Source organism: Centruroides vittatus, unplaced genomic scaffold, assembly GCF_030686945.1.
Source record: "Centruroides vittatus isolate TY-2023 unplaced genomic scaffold, ASM3068694v2 scaffold_769, whole genome shotgun sequence".
NCBI classification, from domain to species: domain Eukaryota; kingdom Metazoa; phylum Arthropoda; class Arachnida; order Scorpiones; family Buthidae; genus Centruroides; species Centruroides vittatus.
The window spans coordinates 486,684-511,201 of NW_027122717.1; the positions used below are offsets into that span (position 1 = coordinate 486,684).

The window sequence follows — 24,518 nt, forward strand, 5'->3', positions numbered from 1 at the left end:
TGAGCCATTCACAGACCAAATCGACTAACTGCAATTGTAAATCCTTAGTATAATCGTTATTATTTTCAAATTTTTCGCGTAATTAATTTTATATGTTGTTATTATTAAAGTTATGCTTTAATATAACGACATATAAAATTAATATTAACAATATGTAAAATTTAATGTAATAATATAAAATTTAATATAACAATATGTCGTTATATTAAAGCATAGCTTATATTTAATATATTTTTAATATAACAATATATAAAAATACATTATGCAATGTTTATTTAAATTTAAGTTTAAAGGGAATTTTAAAAAATAGTTTATATTATCAATTTTTATACATTTTGTTTTGTGGAGTTAATCGATTTGGCAAGTGAGCGGGTCATATATAACAGCCGAAAAAGTAATCAGTCAAATCTCTTATTAACGACGACGGGAACATAAAAAGTGGCCATTGTTTGGAGGTTATTTTATATGCATTTTTGTTCACGTTCTTGAAAAAATAGCCACAGTTTAGAGGTGACTGTCATTGGAGGTTCGACTGTAATATATTAATACCTATATATCTACAGTTTAAATTCTAAGCATGAAGTTTTGGTTTTCATGGTTTCAAATTTTGGTTTTCACTAATTATTGTGTTCAGATGATGAGAACTTACATGTGCTTGTCCATTTCACTCTATTGCATGTTGTTAATTAGTTACAGATGAGAAATATTGATGAATAAATTCTTTTGTAAAGTGAATTCTAAAACTTTGTATATTATACCTATACTGTATAATATTGTTATAATTTTAACTTTTTTCTTTTTTTATGTAAAAACAATTAAATTTAAACGTGAATTACTTTTTTAAATATGAAAGCTATATTTTTTCCACTTTCATAACTTTATTATCTTGTTTACATCTTTTGTCATTATTTGCTAAATTTTTTTCTTTAAGAAATTTAAAAGATGAACTGTAATTTAACGTAAATTAGAAATAAAATATTCATTTTATTTAAAATTGTATATTAAATTTAGTATTTTTTTCAGTCTCGGTAAATTTTGATAATTTTATATTAGAAAGCTTGTGAAAATCATATCTTGTTTATATTTACTTAAGCGATCTTGAAGCGTTTTCTTATTTTTAACGTTATATTCAACAGATTTTTAACTATTACATCTCTCCTAATGAAACTGTTTGTTTGTGTTAATATATTTTTTTGTGTAAATTTCTTTCTCAAGTATTTAACTTATCTCACTTTATATTTATTTTGAATATTTCAATTTTATATTTCTACAATTTATGCATGTATTGTGTTGTGTTAACGGTTTTTTTAATTGATTTATCTATGTATAATTTTTTCTCGTATAAAATGATTCAATATTACACAGATAATTAGAAATTACTTTATGTAATTTGCTTACCGTGTTGTAAAATATATTGGTATATATCAGTATTAAAAATTATTATGTTTAGATACATATTGAGTATGTAAATAAATATTAGGAATTTGTATTTGAGTATACCGGTATAGACGAAAAATTACACTAGGTTATATCTTGCTTCTGCTACATATTAATTGAATACAAGTGCATGAGAGTATGGGTAATTGGTAGTAGGCTATTCTATGGTGTAGTCCTCCTAACCTCCTTTCTCCTGGGATCAAATCCTATCTCTGCTTCTATGAAAGATAACGGCATAGTTTAAATTACAAAGTCGTAGAAAGTCTTAGGATCAGTACAAAAAGTTTTCATTTGGTTAAAATACTCAAAGAGTCGAATACTCGGCTGGATACAGTCAAAAAATGAATGACGAAAACCGTGCGGAAAACCTTGAGCATCCGAGACGATGTAGAGAAGCCTTACACAATTTCCCTTACCGATTTGTTTGACAGTATTCAGCCGCTTTCCCTTTGAGTATTTTAATTGAACTAAACATTTTGTACTAATTCTGAGACGCTCTACGACCTTGTAATTAAACTGTACCGTTATCTGATGTTGGAGCCGAGATAGAATTTAGCCATAGGAGAAAGGAAATTGAAGGTGCGTGGTAAGTACGCCATTGTATAGCCCACTACAAATTACCTATACTCTCATGACCTTGTATTTAGATAATACACAGCAGAAGACATATACAGCCTGGCAATATTTTCGTCTACATCCTTTATATGTTGTAATAACTATATGCATGCATTTAATTATATCAGGTTATAAAGGTAAAGTTTAGACATTAAAAACAACTTTATTGATAGTTGACTCAACAACTACAGTTTAATTTAATTAATAGGTAATCACAATCAATATCAATCACATCTTTGCTGCAAACTTTTAATCCCTTGAGCATAGAATGACTAGTTTTTCTTTGAAGAAAATTTCGAGGGTCGGGTGTTGTTATAGAACTATATATTGACATGATTCATCTGAAGGGTGCAAAATAGATGGTAGTCGGTTGACACCAAGTCTGGACTGTAAAGTCATCTTGCTTTATGTATTAGCGCATTGTCGTGGTGATATTGGACTTTGTCAGTTTTTGGAATTTATGGGAATACTCGAGTTGTGCCAATTCTCTGGTGATTAACCGTGGATTATTATCAATCAGTTGCAAGGGAATGTCACCATCAGTGGTGGAATCTCTACCCGTATGGAGTTTATTTCGAAGCGAGAAATCTCCATCCTTGAATTTCTTGAACCAATTATAGCAGGTCTGCCTGTTTATTGTATCCTCGCCAAATTCTTTGCATACGAGATAGTGATCTTTCTTTGCGTTGTGGCCACTTTTGAAATGACAGAGCAACAGTACACGAATGTGTTCTTTCAAAAGTTTCATATTGTCAGACATTGCTGATGCGTCTATTTCCAATAAAATATATGATGAAATATCTCCTGATTACTCTACTTATATATATCCACATCGAACCTCCTAAAATATTTTTTCCCTAGTTGTTTCTAGAAAAAATCGAAATGTCCAAATTTCACCTTTACGATACTATAATAGTACGATATATCAGGTTTGTAAACCTGATATATCGTACTATTATGCTTGATGATTTCACATTTCTTTCTATGTTGCCATGTATCATTGCAACTTAGAGAATGATACATTTATTTTTGGACGTAAATTATATCTTTTTATATATTTTTCCTGTGTATTATATTTTAAGAAGAAAGGAGAAAGAGAAAATTAAGTAAGGTTATTATAATGCTTTTACATCATTTTGCCGTCGCAATCTTGCCACCGCCATTTTTGCCTTCGGGAATTTTTGCCTCTGTCTGGCTGTCCTTTATTATCAAGAACGATGTTAGACAGATGAAAGTCAAGACCAGATATGGAACGCGTACGGACAGGATGCCTCGATTAACTATATACGAACTTCCGTTCTAAACGGAAAGTCATGTGAATTCAATTCAAAAATTTTTTCCTGAATGAAGTTACATAGATGATCAGTTGTTATCTTCAGTTGATTCCGACTCTGTTGTTATCAGGAAAAGCATGTTGTACAAGGGCAAAACACTACAAATTTGAGATGGAGAACACATTTTAAATTGAATAGATTAAGTATATGATTAAAAATTGCAGCCTGGTATTGTAATGATGTTATAATAATTCAATAATAATATAAAATGAAGACTACAGGTAAAATTTGCTGTCTTACATCCTTTTCAACCAAAGGAACAAAATTAACACTGGCAGAGTCAGCCTTTTCTATGAGACTTTATAATTGAAACAGAAGTTAATTTTTAACTAAATTATACAAAAAATTTAAAAATAATACAAAAAATACTCTGCAAATATTAATTGTATTCTTGTGTTTGGAAAGGATGTAAGAAGGCAGCACATTTTTATTTTTATTTAGACTATTTTATATTATTTTTAAATATATTTCATCCTTGGCTTTTAAAATTTTTTATATAGTTTACTTAAAAATTCATTTTTCTTTTAATTATAATTTTGAGTTAAAATTGTTTTCTGAATGATATTGTTTGTGTGGATAAGCTTTAGTAACGAATCTTTCTGAGTAAAGGGAGAAAGTGCACTTCTGAAATGTTTTCAAGAAAATTGAAGTCAAGAAATCCCGAGCGACTTACGAGTATGCTTTGTGAAATCTTTCAGCGAAGATTTCGTATCCCGGCGGTAGTGTGCCTGACTTGTAGTCGCGAGTCGCTGGTTCGTTTCTGTGAGCAAACATTTTCAAATAAATGTAATTTTTACATAAAAAAATGTAAATTACATGGGTTTATACATTTTGTCCATTTATTTTCTATTAAAATAGGCATTTTCTATTCCTTGAAAATTCGTTTTTTCGGAATTATTTACAATAAATTTAAAGTTTGTTTTTAAATTGAATAATTAATTATTTTATAGTTCATGATTTTATTATTTTTAATTTATAATTTTAATTCATTTTTACCTTTTGCTTGTTTTATTAGCTATGAAAAGAGAAAATACTTACGATATAAACAAAAGGAAACCAAAGAAGGAAAGTACACATTGAAAGATGATTATTTACTGTCACAGAAAATAATTTAATTTGATATTGAGATTGAGTTATAACTAATCATTTTTTGAGTTTATCTAATTACTTAAGATGTCAAATTGTTCATAATGTTCTTACATTCCCAAATATAAAACTTTAAATATATATTTAACGGACCATATTCCAAAAATGAATTTTCAAAGAAGAGAAAATACACATTTTTTAATAGAAAATAAATAGACAAAATGTATGAACCTATGTAATTTACAAATGTTTCATGTAAAAATTGCATTGATTTGAAGAAAAAGGTTGTTCGTAGAGACGCGAATCAGCGATCACTCAATTACCATCAGATACGCTACCTCCGGGACAGTGGCGCACCCATGGGGGACCAAGGAGCCTTGGCACCCTAAACAAAACGGAAGAAACTAGATTTTTCAAAAATCTTTTCCTAATTAAAATCCAGTTTTTTAAAAATATATTTATATTCAATTTCTATAGTAGTAATGAATTAGCGGTCACATAAGGCGAGAATTTTATTGAATTCGCATTAGAAATTTTTTTATTAGTTCAGCTTGGCTTCCCCAAGTTTAAATCCTGAGTCCGTCACTGCTCAGGGATATGACATCTTTGCTGAAACATTTCACAAAGCAAATTCTTAAGTCACTCGGGAGTTTTTTTACTTCGATTTTCTTGAAAACATTTCAGAAGCGCGCTTTCTCCCTTGCTGAAAAAGTTCATACCAAGACTTGTGTATCCACACAAACAATATTATTGAAACTGTAATGATCACGTTGTTACCTTCGTCTTGTGAGCTATAATTTACGAAATTAAGGAAAATTCAAAATGACATTTATACACTGCAGAAGTACAGTACATATAGTCCTTGAAGATATATAACATTTTAAAAATGAACAAAATGTTAATTATAGTAAAACATTAAATAATTGAAATAACAAACAAATTTTTTCTTAAGAAAAGTAATGTAAAATGTAATGATTATAGAACGATAATGGTATAATGTAATAATTGATCTTTCTTATATAATGATGCATTTCTAAATTTGGTTAGTAATGTATATGATTCTTATCGTTACGTTGATTAGAAATTCATAACGTAATTATTGATTTTTCTTATATATAATGATACCGCTTTAAATATGTCGTTATATAAGAAAAATCAATAATCACAAAAATAGATGAGTAATTTGATAAAATTCGATTCATTTGTTAGTATGTTTAATCACCCACAAAAATATTTTCTGTAAAAAACACCTATTAGATCTTTAGTGGATAGAAAATAAATGCTTAATTTAAATTTTGTATTTTGTCACAAAATTAAGATAATAAGAATTAGTAAGCTGTAGTGGTGGATTAAGACCCTCAGGACCCCTCCCTAGATACAGAAGATTGAGGTCCCTCTACATAACTTAATGAAATCATAAACTAATTAGGTCCAATTATACCTATAGAATTATTTATAAATTGGGATATACAATTGCAACTGTAAAAGTGCTTAATTTTTTCCTGTTTGGGGCCTCGAGAACCGGAGTACAGTACCTAGGCATGTGCTTCGAGTGCCTAGTGGGAAATCCGTCACTGATAAACTGGTGAAGTATTTTGCTTCATATTTTAATATGGTATAATATGATAATTTAGATGTATTGTATTTGTAATTCGGATTCAGGAAATTGAAGTTACAGTATATACATAGATTCAGTTATGTAATACAGTAAAACTTGTATAAACTGGAATCGCACGGTACCGAATTTTTCCGGTTTGGCAGATTTCAGTTTTATTCATGTTTCATTTTGAATAGGTTACTGTAAAAAATATAAAGAGTAGCTAAAAATCGGTTAACCGAGATATATTTTTTTCACAGTTATTAAAATCATTTTGCAGCAGCAACGTGTTAACAAGCGATTCAAAAACGGAATACACAAAATCCAGTTTTAACTGTTATCAAAAAATATCTTGGTTAGCTAACTTTGGGCCACCCTATATAACTAGACAATTGTTTCGTATCAACAATAATTACTAATTTTTACTTAATATATGTTTTACAATAGTGTTTTTCGAATATTAATTATTTATAATGCAGTTTTTTCATTAAACATTTATTTTGTTAATTTTGTGAGAATTTGCAATAAATACTGGCGAATTTCCGCTTGTCATTAAGATTGTGTAATTTGGATTTGTAGTTTATTACATTATCTTTCGATTAAGTATAATTTATTGAAAAACATTAAACCTATAATTACATTTTTTGGGGGGGATTTGCGCATAATATTGCTACCGCCATTATAAAATTTCAATCTGATAAAAGTGATAGGAACTGAATTTATGTGAGACAGAAGAATCACAATAAAAATTCAATTGCTTTGGGAAATATATGTAAAAGAAACAAAATAAAACAATATCAGACTCACTGCAATTTTCCTGCTACAAACAATATAAATCGAATTTTTTTCCTTTTTGGAAAAAGAGATAAAACAATTTATCCCGTTATAAGTTAAGAAAAATAATAATATGTTTTTGTTTTTTTACAATTAAAGTGTTGATAATCGATAACAGAAATTATTACTACAGGTGATATAATAAAAGAAATAAAGAAATAAAGATATAATAAAGAAATTTTGTTCTTTTCTGTACTAACTCTCATTACTGTGCCAATCTTTAAACACCAGTATAAAGTCCTATTAATAAGTAAAGTCCAAGTAGACAATTAACAATAATATTAGAATTTAAGGACAGTAAGGCTTTTACAATTACAATCAATTGTTGATAATCGATTTAAATTCTTATAACGTTTGATAAAATGCATTAAATTCTTTAGAAAATTTAATGCATTTTATTGGTTTATTGCATTTAATTGGTTTTGCTATCATTCGATTCTCATAAAACAATTATAGCAATAAAAATGATTTAGTATGAAATTTCATTTTTTTTACAGATAATTAATTGAAAACTGATCGTGGGTTCGCGCCTGACCAACGGACTGACCGCGTGGAGTTTTCAAGTTTTTTCGTGTGTCTAATATCTAGATAGGCACCAGTTTCCATAGCAAGTCTCCCTTGGCAGATTTTCTATGGAAACTGGTATGGAAGTCTCCCATGACTTTTAGATTTTTTATGACAAAATTGAGATATCTTTAGGCTATATAAATGATGTATATAAATATACAAATCTTATTACATTTTTAGAGTATTTTTCCTGCTTTACATTTGTCAAGTTGTCAACATTTGATATTTTAATATTCCAATTGTACAGAAAAGGTTTGTTGAAGTCAGAAATTAGTGAGAAAATTGCAATAGTTTAGATCTTCAATCAAGGTGAATCTTACTCTATTTGTGATGAGATAGGATAGAATGATGAATTGTTTAATTTACTCTTAAATATTTCTGAATAAATATAATAACAATAATAATTTTTAAATTATCATTAGTTTTTCATTATTCGGACAAATTTCAATATCAGGCAATATATGAAATACTCGAATTTTGGATCTTCGTTTTAAGATTCGAGTAACAGGAACAAATTAGTTTGGATAGGGCAATGTAACTCAAAGACAATTTGCCAAGGGGATTGTTTCCTGGGAAGACTTTTTATGGGGGAAACACCCTATTTAGGTGTCACAAACGTGAATATAACCCGGAAAACCATGTGGCTCAAGGAAACTCCCCAAAAACTCCAGTCCTTTAACGAGGCGCGAACTCGCGATCAACTACCAGTGTTCAATGGCTTTATCTGTTAGATCATTGATGAGCAGAGATATCAAATTTTCGTCTTTTTAAATCTTAGAAGCCTTGAAACATGATTTTCAGAACGTCTAAGTTATAAAAGTTTTAATGACAGCATTTTTGCCGTAATTTATCGTTACTAGAAATGAACCAATTCAATCTATTATGAATTGGTTAGATAACTATATAGAAAATTCTTATTAAACTCATAAATACAGACCAGAAATTTTAGATACAAACTTTATTAAAGTTTAATTTAGAATTTCAAATGTGTTTGATTATTAAACCTATTTGGGATATTCTTTGAAATGTAAATTAAGTTTACAAAAACTTTAAAAGACGAGGAGACAATCGATTCTTTACTTTTGTTATTTTTTTTTAGTAAAATGTTACCACAAATCGAGAAAACCCTTTCACTATAGGTATTGATGGTTTTGAGCGCTAAGTAAAGTTTTTGTACATCTTCACTACGTTTGCGTGCCACACCGACATTTTAATTTCTTCTGCTTTGAAATTTACTTCTATTATTGTTTGAATATTAATTAAAATCTTCGCAACTTTGACTCATTTTTTCCCGAAGCTTAGAAGCCTAAAACTGCAAAAAATTTTCTAAGATTCGAAGCTTTCGATTGATATTCTTACTGGTGGACTGCAGAAATAAATTAAACACATTATTGTTCGGAAGGATAATCGTGCGGTAAAATATGTTCTCGTGCCCACCAGTAATCGTGTGAATAAAACCTGTACACCCAATCTCACTAACGGGCTGTCGCGTGGAGTTTTTCAGGTTTTTTGCACGTGTTTAATACCACCTGTCTAGAGGCGTTTCCCATAGAAGTACTCTCGGGAGACATCCCTTCCCTTGGCAGATTGCCCAAATATTGTTTTGCTTTATTCTATCACTTCAATTCATATTTTTTTTACTGTCTTAATAACCCGGATTGGATTCGGGACCTTCATGATTTATTGTAGTTTGGCTAGTGACGTGGTTTCCATTTCTCATTTTGTTAGCTACATATTGTGGATCACATTTATAAACGTTGATTATGTAGTGAATTAGCAAATATCATTTATTAATACAGAAAATATAAATGATTCATTACATTTAATCTTTCGTTTCACATTAACGTGCCAGCAAATCAAATTATATTAGATTAGATTTTCTGGCACGATAACAAATCAAATGAAAAATCTTAATGTATTATTTAGAAATTATATAATAATTTGAATTTTTAAAATTCAATATAACATTCTGACATGTTGACTAAATTGAAAGATTGTACATAATGATGTTCATTTATATTCTGTGAGATATGCTATGCTTATTCATTCACGAGATGATCAATCTTTTAAGAGTATTATATTTAATTATTTAATAAGAAAAATGTATTAAAATTTTTCAGAATTTTTTTTTGTTATAAAATTAGTAAAGTTATAAATAAACTAATTAATTTTCTTGTTTTATGTATTGTTAAATTTATCCAAATTTATTCCATTATTATTCTATCTTACTTAGTTCTTATAGTTTAAAATTGATTTTTACTTTTTGCTTTTATTTTAAATTTTAGTAATAGTTCTATATTATAACCATTAAGATAAATATATCACTCAAAACCAGTGTTATCTTACGAAATAGCATGCAGCTGAAAACGGGTCTAAGATCCGTAATGCATTCTTCGTAATGACTATTTAAAATTAGGTCTTTAATTTATCAAATTATACGATTTAACAGATACCAATTATGAGATTATTTGTAATATTAATTTTATAAATAATACCTTTTATGTAATACTTTGGACTCACTAGTGGACGAGTGAATAAAACCATTGAATACTGAATTCGCGCTTCGTCAACGGGCTGGCTACGTGGAGCTATCTTTACGTGTCTAACACCTAAACAGGGGTCAGTTTTCCATAGAAAGGCTTTCCGGGAGGCGCTCCTCTTTTTGACAGATCGTCGTCCATATGTTGCGTTATCTTATTTACATCAATCAAATCCAATCCAATATTTCGATTGGTTTTCGGGTTAAAATAGGTTAGAATGCTTTTTGAAGTAAACTTCAAGGTAAACGATTACAAAGAATACCAAAATTTCATAAATGCATAAAAATATTTCATTTAATTAATTAATTAATTAAACGTTATTCTGAACTCTAGATCAACAGAACTAGAAAGACTTTTCCGAAAGCTATGAGATCCATAAGGAAGACTGAATGACTCTAATTGATTTATACAATATTTAAATCACTTGATTCTGAACATCTGAAATTTTTATTGACGAGAGAACTGAGATGAAAATAGATTATACAAAGGGCATTTACAGGTAAGCAAAGCAAGATATCGCCCGTTTCATATAATGGACTGTCATTGGTTTGCGCATATAATCGCTTGCCATCTGGACATGCTAAGCGTATTATCTTTCCGAGTATACTAAATATGTTAAAAATTCCCTCTATTCTTAATTTGATGGAAATTATACAAGCCCAATTAACCTATTTTTTTCCCCCTATAAATTCTATAAATTCAAAAATATCTGCTCTAGTGATCACAGTTATAGGTATATAATATTCTAAGTGAAAATATAGTTTATATTCGAAAAATACCAAATATAAATACATCTTTTCGCCTCTTCAATTAGACATTTGTGTATACGATAGAAGTTATGCTTTGGGCCATTTGCATATTTAAATTAATAATTTCCAGTGAACGTTGTGTATATGTAGTTAATAAATGAAAGTTTCATTCAGCTAATCATTTAATAATAATCACTGCCTTAACGACAATGCATTTAATATAGCGAAAGCATTTCAGTTTGTCAATGTGAGGAATAATTGTATTCAGTACTGTTCATTGACTATAACAACGTACAAACTGAATGTTTTATTGGGTTGTCTGACCGATGATCATTAGAAATATATTAAATGTGGGTATAGATATATTATAACATTAATTTTGTTTATATAAATATAGTTTTTAAGTGAATTTTTATACACAATTTCATTCTTCTGTAATTTCTGGCTCACTTAGAATTTTAAATTTATGACCGACCGTTTCAGTTAGCCTGACATTAAGTTTTGAGACTGTAACCCAGTGTTGTAGCTAGCTTTTCAAGGGCTCTCTGCAAGATTTTATTTTTCACTACACCGTTTTGGATAAAACAAATACGATAGAAATGGTCCGTTACTTTTTAACTTTAATCAAAAACGTTACAGAATCGGTTCCCACTGCAGCAAAATTTAAAATTTGAAAATAAAAATATAATAATGATAATTTTTTATACCCATTTCAAGGCTCTCTTTGTTTTGGGCCCTGTTCCCGTGCACCCCGTTGCATCTGCCTAGTTATGGATGGTATCGCAGATGCTGCAACTGTGTCAATATACTTATAGTAACATTTTGGTTTCCTTTACTAAATTTCAAAGGAATTACGTGCTTCTAATTCCTTACAGATGTAAAATAACTGTCTTCACCGACAAATGGCGGAAATATGTAAATTGAGTAATTCAGAAAAGGCTCTAAGTAAAATTAATTATAGTCTAACCAACTTGACTGGTAAGCTCTTGTTTGTGTTAGGATTGTTAATATCAAATGATTAAATTTCCGATTCAAATGAAATGATATTGTTTAAATAGCTTAAATCATTCAATTAAGACAATACTCTTGCTTTTGATTTTAATTTGCTATAATTTTGCATCATTCTCACTGAAATTATAATTAAATTATTCTCTCATAAAATAGGCTTCTATGCCTTTGAAACATGTGGTAATCTCCTGGATATTTTTTTCCTCATTTTAAAGAAACCTAATACTTTTTCACCTTTTTTTTAAAAAACCTTAATTTGAATGATAAAATAAAGTAAGTCTTTCTTTCATGTTTACACTGCAAGTTTCTTTACTTTTCTGGCATTAGTTTCTTTAAAAGAAAAACAGGATTTGTTATTGTTAATATTGTTGCTAAAATATTCATTTTTATCAAAAATAGAATAATACAATGAGTTAGAGTTGTTTTTATTTCCCATTAACCGACCTACAATAGTTAATTGCCAAATCGTTTAGCTCTTGAAATAAAGTTTTTTAAATACAGTTGTTAGCTTTAATAGACTAAATTATAATAAAATTTAGTAATTTTTTATGAATATTTATTAAATTTTGCATTTAATTTACATATAAATGCTAAACGTAAAGTATATATGTATAACAAAAACATTGCATCAGGCTACTCGTATATCTTGCTTCTGCTGATATTTATTAACTAAATACAAGTGTGCGAGACTATAAGTAATCTGTAGTGGGCTATTCGATTGCGTAGCCATCTGCATCCATTCCCCCTTCTCACGAGATCAAATTCTATTTCTTTTCCTATGAAAAATAGCGACACAATTTAAATTAAAAAGTCGTAGAGCTTTTCAACATTAATACAAAATGTTTTAGTCCGGTTAAAATACTCAAAGAGAAAGCGACTGAAGCTGTTAATTAAAAAATTGGTGAAATTATGCGACACTTCTCTGCATGGTCTCGCGCGCTGTCTTCAGCGTGCGATGCTATGCAGAGTAGTTAAAACAAATAAGCATTTAATTATTTCAAACAAATAGAGTGATGCTCTATACTTGTATTATTTAACTAAAAGTACAGTCAAACCTGTTTTTATGCGGGGGATAGGGACCGCATTAAAAAAAACGCATAAAAAAAATCTCACGAAACTTCACGAATGGCTGTAAATAATAGTTTTCGCGACACAATTAAAAAATATTTTTTTTATGCGGTCAACAGGGACCGCATAAAAAAAGTCTCACATAGAAAATAACTCAAAACCGTACGAAATAGAATTTATTGACAACAGATGTCAGCACTTGACTGCATCGTCTGGTCTATCGTCTGTTTTACATATTTTTGTCCAGGTGGTGTTTTGTTGACTTAAAAAGTAAATTATTTCATTTTTCGCATATTCATGCAATAATATTACTATAATAAGTGCATTTATGCTATAATAAGTTTATTTAGCTATAATAAGTCAACGTAAGACATGACGAATCGCACGAGACTAGTCGCCAACTATACCGCACAAATTAAAAATTCGCATTAAAAAAATCGCACAAATAAAAATCGCAGATAAAAAGAGCGCATAAAAACAGGTTTGACTGTACTTAAAACAATGAATATTCGTATATATATATATATATATATATATTAACGATGTCACAATTAAATTTAAATTTTCTTTTATGATTGTCGTATTTAATTTTCTTAAATCCCAGATTTTCAATTTTAATATCGTGTTCTTAATCTTTTGTTCGTAAATATGATTTATAACAGGATTAAGCTAATGAGCTAATTAGAATATATTGACAGGTATTGCCACGAGCCTTTTAAGCTGCAACTTAATTACATAATAATTTTCTGAATATAAACATAAAGATTACGGTAATTTCAGTTCACAGAATAGGATAATGCGAAATTCATATCCACTTAAATATAAAGCTTATAATTATTCATAACTAGGAATATATTAATTCTAAAATGAAATTTTTAAATAATTTTACTTAATTAATTTCCTTGGTAGAATTTCCAGTACATTAATTTAATTTTTGAGCAGCTTCGCCGTTGTATAAACTTGTCTCTTCCATGGAATCTATTTAAAAATACATTTTAAAATTTGTAATTAAATTATATTAATGAAATTTCTATCAAATTTTCCATTATTTTTTAAATAATATTATTTCAGCCGTAAATTTAAATATAATTTCAGCCAAACAAAAATTCCATTTTTACTTCTCACTCAATTAATGTTTTAAAATTTCTATTTTTTTATGACAATAATCAATATAACGCCACAGCATTAAGAGAAGTTGGCGTTATCGAAAGTGTTAAAACGAGGGTTGACTGCACTTTATTTTCATAATAAATACTTCTTTTAGATGATATATTGTATATATTTATTTTGTCTAATTCATAGAGAAATTTAATTCATATGCAAACTTTAAGAATATATATATATATATATCAACATATTCTTATAATTTTTAAAATAATATAAGATCCTCCGATAATATTAATTCAGATAGTCAAAGTGATTTAAAGGTTTCAGAATATATTTTTATGCATGTGGATTTACATAAAAATCTACGTGTCAAGACGTTCTACAGTTATGAAATGACAAAATTATTCTGCACATTTTGGTGTATTTACTCAGTAACAGACCAGGTCACAGATCCTTTCAAGTGAAAACTAACGGATGATGTGACCTGGTCTGTCACTAATCGGTCGTGCTTCTGAGAGTTAACAAATTGTCAAATACTCTTACAGATATCTGTAAGAGTAGTTGAATTGCATTGATATAGTTCAAATATGGTAATTTTTGCACGTTGACAGACCTATTGAAGTATATTTCCATCATTTCGCATTTCGTATGTTGGCCATATGCAGCAATATGCTAATTTTGTTGTAGAACTTCTCGCCAATTCTAACACCATTTTCATCCTTGATTGTGACTTGATGCTACGTTCTTTCTCAGTAAAATCCTTTTCTACATACTTGGAAGCGTGTTATTTAATATATTTTTATGTCACTGTGTACAGTTATGAGTAGAATAATTTTAATTTAACCTTCCAGTATAAGAATGTAGTAGGTTCGTTGCTTCATAAGAGAGACTTTTAAAATTTATTTAATGAAGTTGAACAAAATCTATTATATGAAATATTCAATATAATTTTAACATTTTTCATAGAATATTGTGAAAATTGTAGTTTTTACTATTAAAAATTATAACTTAAGTCTTCTTTTCTCCAATTTAACGATATTAAAAAAAACAATGATAATCTACATATTCAAATCTCTAAACAGCTACTGACGATAACATAAAAAATGGCGGTCGTTTAAAGATGGCCGTTAATGGAGGTTCACTGTAATAAAAGATTTTGAAATATATAAAAATTAAGATCGCATTTAAAGATTTTTATTGATTTATGCAGTGTTAAATTGATTTTTTAATGATTCAGCAATGTCTTGTTGGACTAAATGCGATTGATTTAGCATGTATTATTGTACTATTTTATATAGTAATAATATATTTATTATTATTTAAAAAAAAACACTTGCTCATCAATCAGCCATTGATTATAAGTCGACAACATCAATCGCATGTCTGTAGAGTAAGAAGATTTATCATCACATTAAATTAAATTTGGCTTCGAACGGGATGAGTTTTCATGGTTTATTAGGATTAAAACTTATTTTTTCATATTCTATTCTAATCACTTCCACTATATGACAAGCCTCTAAAATGAGACATGATATAGATGTAAGAAGTAGAGGGCTTTCACAGATAAATTAATTTTAATTATTTTGCTTGAGCAAATGATGGACTCAGAAGGGTTAAACTTTCATCGTTTGAAAAAAAGAATCGACATAGATAGAATTGTTTTTCGAACATTTTTCGTGTTCTTCAATCGTCAATCTCTTTCATCATTAGATGGGTTGAGTCCCCGGTGAATAAAGATGCGCTGACCTTTCATGTTGCTGAGAAAATTCTCTATTGCCCTGCAGCTAGAGACTTCAGATCTTTCAGTGATTGCATTCGGTTTCTCGTTGGTTTGCCTCGTGACCTTTTACTCATTGTCCTCCCATTTAGGATCAAACAACTGTAGTCTGAGATACGACATCGAATTCGCTGCCGTATTAACATTATATACAAACAATTCGATGCATTCCTATTGTTTTACTTTCAGTATTAATTATAGTTATGAACGAAGGATATTGATCCATTATTTCGTCATTTTCAAAATACGATTCTATTCTATGAAACAAAAAATAATCTTTTCATTTATATACCGTTATTGATATCATTTAATATTTTATTTTTATTTTGAAACTAATTATGAAGTATTTTATATATAAGATAATTTCATTAATCTTCATAAAGCAGATATATTCACAAACAGTAGAATTTTTAGGAATCAAATGCAGTCAAATCTCGATGTGGTGTCACCCTCATAGAACGCAAATGAACACTCACGAATGACCTTCCTCTTAAATATTAAATAGAGAACGCTTCCGTCTCTGTGAGTTACTAAATGTACGATTTTGCATTGCAAAACGCGTTGCTGTCACCTTATTACATAACTTTCAAACTTTAAACTTGTGTGTAGAGTTTATTATTTTATACAATTATATGTTTGAGATCCTTCGAATTAGTGCCAGTTTCGACGATAAAGAAATATGGCGCTGTATCGAAGTTTGGCTGTATTACTTTTTTTAATGTGTTATTATATATAGTGTGATCCAAAAGTCTGTTAACCATACTGTTTTTTTTCAAACAAGTCAGTGATTTTTCTAAGAAAGTTGGCAAGTTATTTGACTCAAAGAATTGTATCGTGCATTGATAAGAATCTCATTTTGAATATTTTCTGTAAACTTTACAAATATTAAAATATTCGCATAAGACATAACTTTCAGTTTTTACAATGGCTAAATGAATTTTGGCCATCCTATTTACAGTTAGGCAAAACTACCAACAGATTTTTAATAGTTAGATTTAAAGTTTCATTTTGTTAGTTATTTCAAACCTAATATTTTGGAATAAATGTTGAGAGATTATCATTTTATCAAAATATATTATATTTTGGAATAAATGTTGAGAGATTATCATTTTAAAAGTGTTAGGAGATAAATTTCCTTTCATCTATTTGCTAATTTAATTTTGTTACAAAGTAACTTTTGTATGAAATTATTTCATTTAGTTTAATTCTTAGACTATTTAAAGATAATTTATCAAAAGATAAAGTTCGAACTACTTTATTCAAGTTCTGTTTAATATCCGTAACATTGGCTTAATATATTTTGATTACTCCTAATTAAATGTTATTAAAGGTTTGAAATTTATAGCTTTCAAGGAGATTTACTAAGTATAGAAATGATCTTTATTTTTATATTGTAATTTACATAATGGAAAAATAAAGATCCGTTTAGGAGGAATGTCTAGATGGAAGAATTACAGAATGAAATTTGAGAATATAGAGGAATTGGATACTTACAAGGGAAGTATTCACGAAATAACCTCTAGAAGTTAAGTAACTTAATTGAAAGATTACTTTCTATCTTGAATATCCGCCAGTTGTCGAATAGATAGAACCACTTAGCCTATCATTAGCAGTTGATTGCGGGTTCGTGCCCGATCAATGGAATGCCCAAGTGGAGTTTACCGGGTTTTCTTCTCCCGTCAAACACTTAAATAGGGACCAATTTCTATAGTAAGTCTCCCGCGATCTACTCTTAGCAGGTCGTCCACATATTACGTTGTCGTATCGCATCAAATCACACCAAATCGTTTCCTTAAACGCACTAAATTTTGAGATAACAAAGGCTAATTTTTAAAGTAATAATCAACAAACATAACAAGTAACTATTAACAAATTGTAAGTTGACTTGTATTTTGCATTTTTCTTATATTCTGTATCCCTTTATGATAGAAATTTCTACTGATTGAGAGCATACGTGGCTTATGAAAAGCTCTACCTTTTTCCTATCCTAACGATATTTCTATAGAAATATCGTTAGGATATCATATGCATAAACTAAAGAGGTCACAATCAGCCTTAAAACTTAAAATTTAGTACACCTCAGGACGTGAAATCGTTACCCGATATTTAAGATAGGAAGTAATCTTTCAAATAAGTTCCTGAACTTCTAGAAGTTCGATTAATTTCTTGGGTACTCTCCTTGTTAGATAGAGGACTACTTAGAGGAAATACCTAGATAGAGGAATTACAGAATGAAAAATAAGAATATAGATGAGCCTTATTTTTCATTCTGTAATTCCACTCTAAGTATTTCCTCTAAGTAGTCCTTTAAGTATTCCTCTTAAATTGCTTTCTAAGTATACGAATAAATATAGCTTTAAATAAAGCCAAAATACATCTTTCCTAGTGTATTGATTACGTTAATTTGGTACAATTTATTGTTACTCACTTTCATTCCTTCTAGAAAAAAATTTCTCGGTAATATTTCGATAAAATGTATATGTCTACAGAAATATCGATTATTAAAATAGCAAAATACAAAAAATCCTCCGACAACCATACTTTAATCATTTCAAGTATTAAATAATTTAATCAAACATTTAAAATTTTAATTAAATTTAAATATCAACAAAAAATATATAAATATTAATTTATATCATTTATTAAATTTATAAATATTTTAATTTTTAATTAATTTTTTATTAATTTTTAATTAATAAAAAATTAATTAAAAATGCATTAATTAATATAATAACCTCCCATTCAAGTTTTAAGAATTTTTTTTAATTAAAGAAATTTTCGATGTAATTTTCAAAGGATTTTCTTCAAAGAAAATATTTTTAGAAGTAAATTGATTGCTTAAATGCAACAAAACGTAATAAATATGCTTGATTTTTTTTTGTGCAGATTACATTAATATTTACGTAAAATATTTTAATTTAATAAATGTAAATTACAAATGTAATTATTATGTATGCTTATATATAATTTAGATTTTAAAAATGGATATTAGCCTATCTAGAAAATTGTAAATATCGTTTATTTTTTGACTTAGATTTGTTAAACGAATATCATTTATTAATTGTCAGTTTATTTCAGTGACTATGAGACAGGATAATTAGTTTTGTTTCCTTAAAATGATGCTTTAGATCATTTTTTGTTTACTTTTCATGTAAATAATAATATACTAAGAGAGATGATCTCATCATGCATGTCTGAATAGAAAATTTCTCTGAAAATATACCGAATGCTCGTATTTAAATATACCTATTTAACGCTGCACAGAGAAATATTTGGAAGTTCAAACTGAACCAAATTTGTCGGAGTGACATTTCAGGACACTCGGAAGACATTTCCGTAAATGAAAAATTAATATCATTAATACCAAAACTCTCTATTACAGCACTTTTAGCGCTTAATTGTGTGATCTTTGGTTATGGGGCACTTAAAAAGTGTGATTTATCGAGGATGTTTTACGAATTTACAGCCATGAAAGACAGTTTCATACTGCACTTGAGAAGCATCAGAGAGAATCAATCAAGTCGAACACAGTTCATCAACTTCAAATGGGGACAACATTAAGCAGTATCCCTTGCATCGCTAAAGTCTCTACAGCAGGAATGACTTGTACAAATAAAATGTTCGTTGCTTGCAGCGCCAAAAATGCCACAGTGGCAAGTTTTGTTACTAATTTTTTATTTACGGAAATGTTATCCGCTTGTCCTGAAATTTACCAAATATGGTTCCATTTGGACTGCTTCTTCCAGACAGAGGGATACTTTAATTACCATCACCGGTATATTATTAATTATTTCAGATACTTGAAATGCTTATTTATTATCGAACACTGAATGATTTTATGGATATCCATAATAGTAATCGATATTCTAATTTTACAAGAAATCTAAATCGCTTCAATTCTCATTTTGAAAGAGGTTAGATGGATTTTGAACTAATTTTTTCCCCAATATTATGCATTACAATATCTTAGAATTGATTAAATTATACAGATACTACTGATTAAATCAACATTCGTTATTCCTTAATACTATAACACTATAATAAAAATTACATCTATACTTAGGAATAACTATCAATATAGTAGACAGTATTATGTAATATCGATTAGATTATACTGTGTTATACAGTACCAATAGCGGGCATAGAAATTTTTAAAGGGGTGCAGAAAGGAAACAATATGCCGTACAAATTTTTTTACTACCTCTAGTACCCGACTTTACTCGGGGAAAACCCCCAGAAAGGAGTGCAGCTGCGTCCCGCGAATCTCCTAAATCTGCCCCTGTACAGTAGATATATAGGTGAGTCGATTAAAAAATGTTCGATTTTCATTTGTAGAAAAGCTTGCAGCCTATGCATGGATGTACAGTACCATAAACCGTCGGTTGTATATTGAAACCTTTATCCACCTTTTCCATCATCTCTGTAAATCAGACAGCATTGATCAAGTCACCGTTTCATTTCTCTAGAGAACATCTTCCAAACTCCATCAGCTTTAGCTGCTTTGAAGTTATTTTTTGACAATAAACAGCCAAACCTAAAAGTTTTCTTTAGTTTTCTATACAATTATTTATTTATTTTGTACACGTAATTATTTTTTTTTCTGTTGATTTAATTGGATAAAGTAAAATTCTTTTATATTATTTAATAAATATATGAAATGGATAAATAATTTAAAAATAATACTTTTATAATTTTCTATCAGTTTCGTAATATTTTAAGAATTATATAGTCTATATATACATACGTACAGTACATGTATATATATATGCAGTACAGTATATATATACATGTATGTACATATATGCATACACATACATGTACAGTACAGTACTGTACATGCAATATGTGTATGCTGGATGGCCGAAAAGTCGGTTATTCATTGTAAAGACTTGCAGTTAATTATAAATTAGAATGAATCTGTGTTTTAATCATGTTTCCATCAGTTTTATAAAAGAAAAATGCTATGTAAAACTAGTTTACGATTCGTATTTACATGCGTAAGTGGAACTCAGAACAAAACACGGATTAATTGACTTTTCGGCAATCGTTTGTAACGATATTTTGAGACATGAATTTGAAGCAAATGAAACTATATGAAGAAACAAGCGAGAAGAATATCTATTTTGTTATTTTTTTGAATTATCTGTTATCAGATAATCTTTATTCAGTTATAATTAAAAATATTATTACAGAGTATAAAGCTTTTATTTCTTCACACAAGTATATTTTATTTATTTTATTTGTTTGAAAATCTGGTTTGCGTCTTAAAAATAGATACACAAAGTGGATGAAATGTCGGTTAACCGACATATATTTTTATCCACTCGCTCACTGGTGGGCTAAATAAAATTGAAGAATGGAATCAGAAAAATTTAAATTACAGCTATAATTCGAGTGACGTAACATCAATGTTTATGTTTATATTCAATATTCACAGTGCAGAATGCTATAAAAATCTTTGCTATAATATATAAATATTCTGTTATCTTTTATGTTCAGTTCTATTTTCGTGTTCGTAAATCATATTTATTTCCATACATTAAGATGATATTATTCACTGCATTTACAGAATTTCTCATAGTGTGTGATTTAGATAATACATTTCATACCTCTTAAGCTTCAGAATATATTATATTCTATAAAAATAAAATTAACATTTGATGGAATGAATCATCGTAATTTTTAAAAACGAGGTATTATTGAGGAGACGATGTATTCTTTTGAAGATTTTACGAAGGTTTATTGACTTTCAGACTAAACTGCTGATAGGATATAAAAATTTCTTTTGCATTTCATATTTTGGATTGTTAATACCAAAGGAATTTATTAAAAATTTACTCAATTCTCCATTACATGGCATTACTGCGAGAAATTTATTTGGATATTCGATTTTCTTGCTGTAAGCTTCATGAGATAAAACGCAAATGCCATTTTATCAAGTCAGGTATTTTGCACAAATATCTACCGTTATATCTATGCTCGGATATTGACTGCTGTGAATCTAACGATCATAAATATTTAAAGGAAACCGAAATTCGAGTATAAATAATGCTATTTAAACTCGAAACAACCACAAAAAGCATTAAATATATTGCATTTATCGGTAGTATTAAGGACAATCCATTGTTGTTAAGGGTAATGCAATCGACGAAGTCAGGATAAATGAGATATTAAATTAGTAAATTAAAGAAGTATCAAGAATTAAATGATTGATTCGATTTAAATTCTGAGAAGAGAGCCTTTTAAGAGAGTATAATCGTTCTAGAGAGTAAGTTACAGTCTGTAAATTTCCAAGGAAAATCTTTTCTAACGATTTATTTCTTTATAAAGAACATAGAAGATCAGTAATCCATCGTAGGATGGTTCCAATCCACAATGGATAGAAATTAAATAAATGAAAATTGTCGGTTAAATAAATAACGCGGAAAACCAACACCCTACCGTTATGAGGATTGGTTGGTTTCATGGGATGTGGCAACGTGACCAGCCAAAAACGAAATGCCTCCCGGGATGACTTTCTATGGAAACTTGGCTCCATTCAAGTGTTAGCACCTAAATAGGAGCTAGTTTTCCATAGAAAGTTCTCTCTGGAGGCAATTCCCTCAGCAGATCGCCCAATTGTTGCGTTGCTTCATTTCATCAAACCAAATTATTGCATACTTGTATATTAAGGGACATCTCTTCAAATATGAAAGACCTTTAGAAAGGAGTATAATGTCTCTACTCTATCAGGAGACTTTGCATTTGGATCTCTTTCGGAATGAAAGACATTCTGCTTTCTTCCACTATCTTCGATACCACAAGTATTATCTTGATGGTAAAATTAACAAATAATCAAAAATATAATTATTTTTTATATTTGTAACCAAAAATTATTATATTATCCATTTATATTAATTTTGTCTCTTTATTCGTCCGTTCGCACGATTTCCAAGGAACTAAATCGGGAAATAGAGTTGAAATTTTGAATCACTGTGAAAGATACAATTTCCTCGTAGAATTTCATATCGAATTGCATCTCCATCATAGAAGTCACGTATTACGTCATAAAAATATAACAGTCGTATCGGACGTCATGCGTAATGCCATGGCTGATGGATGACTTTATCAAAAAGTGACAGTCATAGGTAGTCTATGTTAAAGTTTCGACAGATACAACATACAATTTTATACTTATGTATATAGAATCTTCATGGTATGTAATTTGTATGCAATTTAATATATCAGAAAATGATTGCTTGTTTATTTATGCAACATTTTCTTTTAATAATAATAATAATAATAATTTGTATTGTTTTTAATCAGCCGTGTCAAACTCATTTAAACAACATTTAAATTCATTTAATCAAATTAAAGAATGCTTTAAACTTATCATTTTAGTACCAGATGTAACTGAAATCAAATACAATCAAACTTCTGAACAACGGTTACAGACGGGAACGTAAAAAGGGCCGTTGTGTTAAATAGTTACGATTTTACGTTATATTGGTTTTATATTTATTTATTTATTTAGGTTTGCAATTACGATATTTATCTTACATTTAACTTTCTATAAATTTTATGTACAGGATAACGTCTATAGGTAGAATAATTAAAATTTAAGTTCTGTTTGGATACCTTCAGCATCGATGTTAAACGATATTTTAAATTTGTGCTTAAGTTGTATGCACGAAAAGCAGAAAAACTTCTGCACACATTTTGATGAAATTCGATACGAGAATTACAGAAGAAAAAGTTGTTTATGCATATTTTTAAAATTCGTTTTGATCATATAGGCCTAACCTACTTCTAACGAACTTCCGATTGATGATTTTACTATGATTTTCTTTTGAAAAAATTGAAAATGTTAAATATATCGAGGAACAAAATAATTTATAATACAGTGGAATCGTCAATAACAGTCACATCTAAACGGCGGCCATTTTTCAGGAACGTTTTTTTGTTTTTAAATGTACACAAAATAACCGCTAAACAATGGACTCCTTTTAACAACGAACATTTTTAAAAGCGCTGAACAAAAATGCATATAAAATAGTCTGCAAACAATGACCACGTCTAACTGGCAGCCATTTTTTAGGAACGCTTCTTTTCGTAAATCATACAAAATAATCCCTAAATAATGGCTACCTCCAAACTACAGCTACTTTTTATGTTAGGATTTGTAGCCGTTGTTCACAGATTTGACTTTATATAATCTTTCAGTTTCCAATTAAATGAATTTTCTGTTAGAAATCTTTTCCATTTGTTCAATGCGTATCGATTACTTGGAAAGCTTAACAGTTTTACTTTTTCTGGAAAAGTTTTTGAAGTATACAGTGTATTTTTGTAAGCAAGATACGAAAAAATGTGTACCTTCAAAATTAGTTGCTAAACTTTGTATATTTTCAATTCATTTTGGCTAGTCTATACCAAGTAGTAACAAATAAAGATTCATTTATTTTTTTAAACAGATGCACTCTTTACGCAATATCAAGGTAATTTTTTATTCTCAAAAGAATGTTTATATGTGGTACTCGGAACACCTTTAAGGGTAATAAGTTGACAAAGGTCTACTTGTAGGATTTCACGAGAGATTTTTATTCCCACCAACAGAACCAGATCTTTTCAACAGATGTTGATTCTGTTTGGAAAAAGCTGCAAGCAACCGTTATTTAAGTATAGAAGAGAGGGGAAAAATATGTTTTTCTTACAAACAGTTACTTATTTATTATCTTCACGTATCGAATTGCAGATGTTCGAAGGACATGATAAGGCAAAAAAGCTATTTTCGTAATATGATATTCTTTCGTGAGTCATTTA

General features: G+C 28.8%; 1 protein-coding gene and 1 long non-coding RNA gene across 2 annotated transcripts in view; one reads left to right on the plus strand and one right to left on the minus strand.

Annotated features, from left to right (window-relative positions):
- LOC136989944 (uncharacterized) overlaps positions 1 to 23,133 on the minus strand; it is a 28,481-nt gene extending 5,348 nt beyond the window's left edge. The window contains exons 1-2 of the long non-coding RNA XR_010882979.1: positions 23,103 to 23,133; positions 13,725 to 13,813 (exon numbers count right to left, since the gene is read on the minus strand). This is a non-coding gene — a long non-coding RNA (uncharacterized lncRNA). The remainder of the gene's footprint in view (positions 1 to 13,724; positions 13,814 to 23,102) is intronic.
- LOC136989937 (low-density lipoprotein receptor-related protein 4-like) overlaps positions 1 to 24,518 on the plus strand; it is a 229,817-nt gene that overhangs the window by 36,401 nt on the left and 168,898 nt on the right. The window lies entirely within an intron of this gene.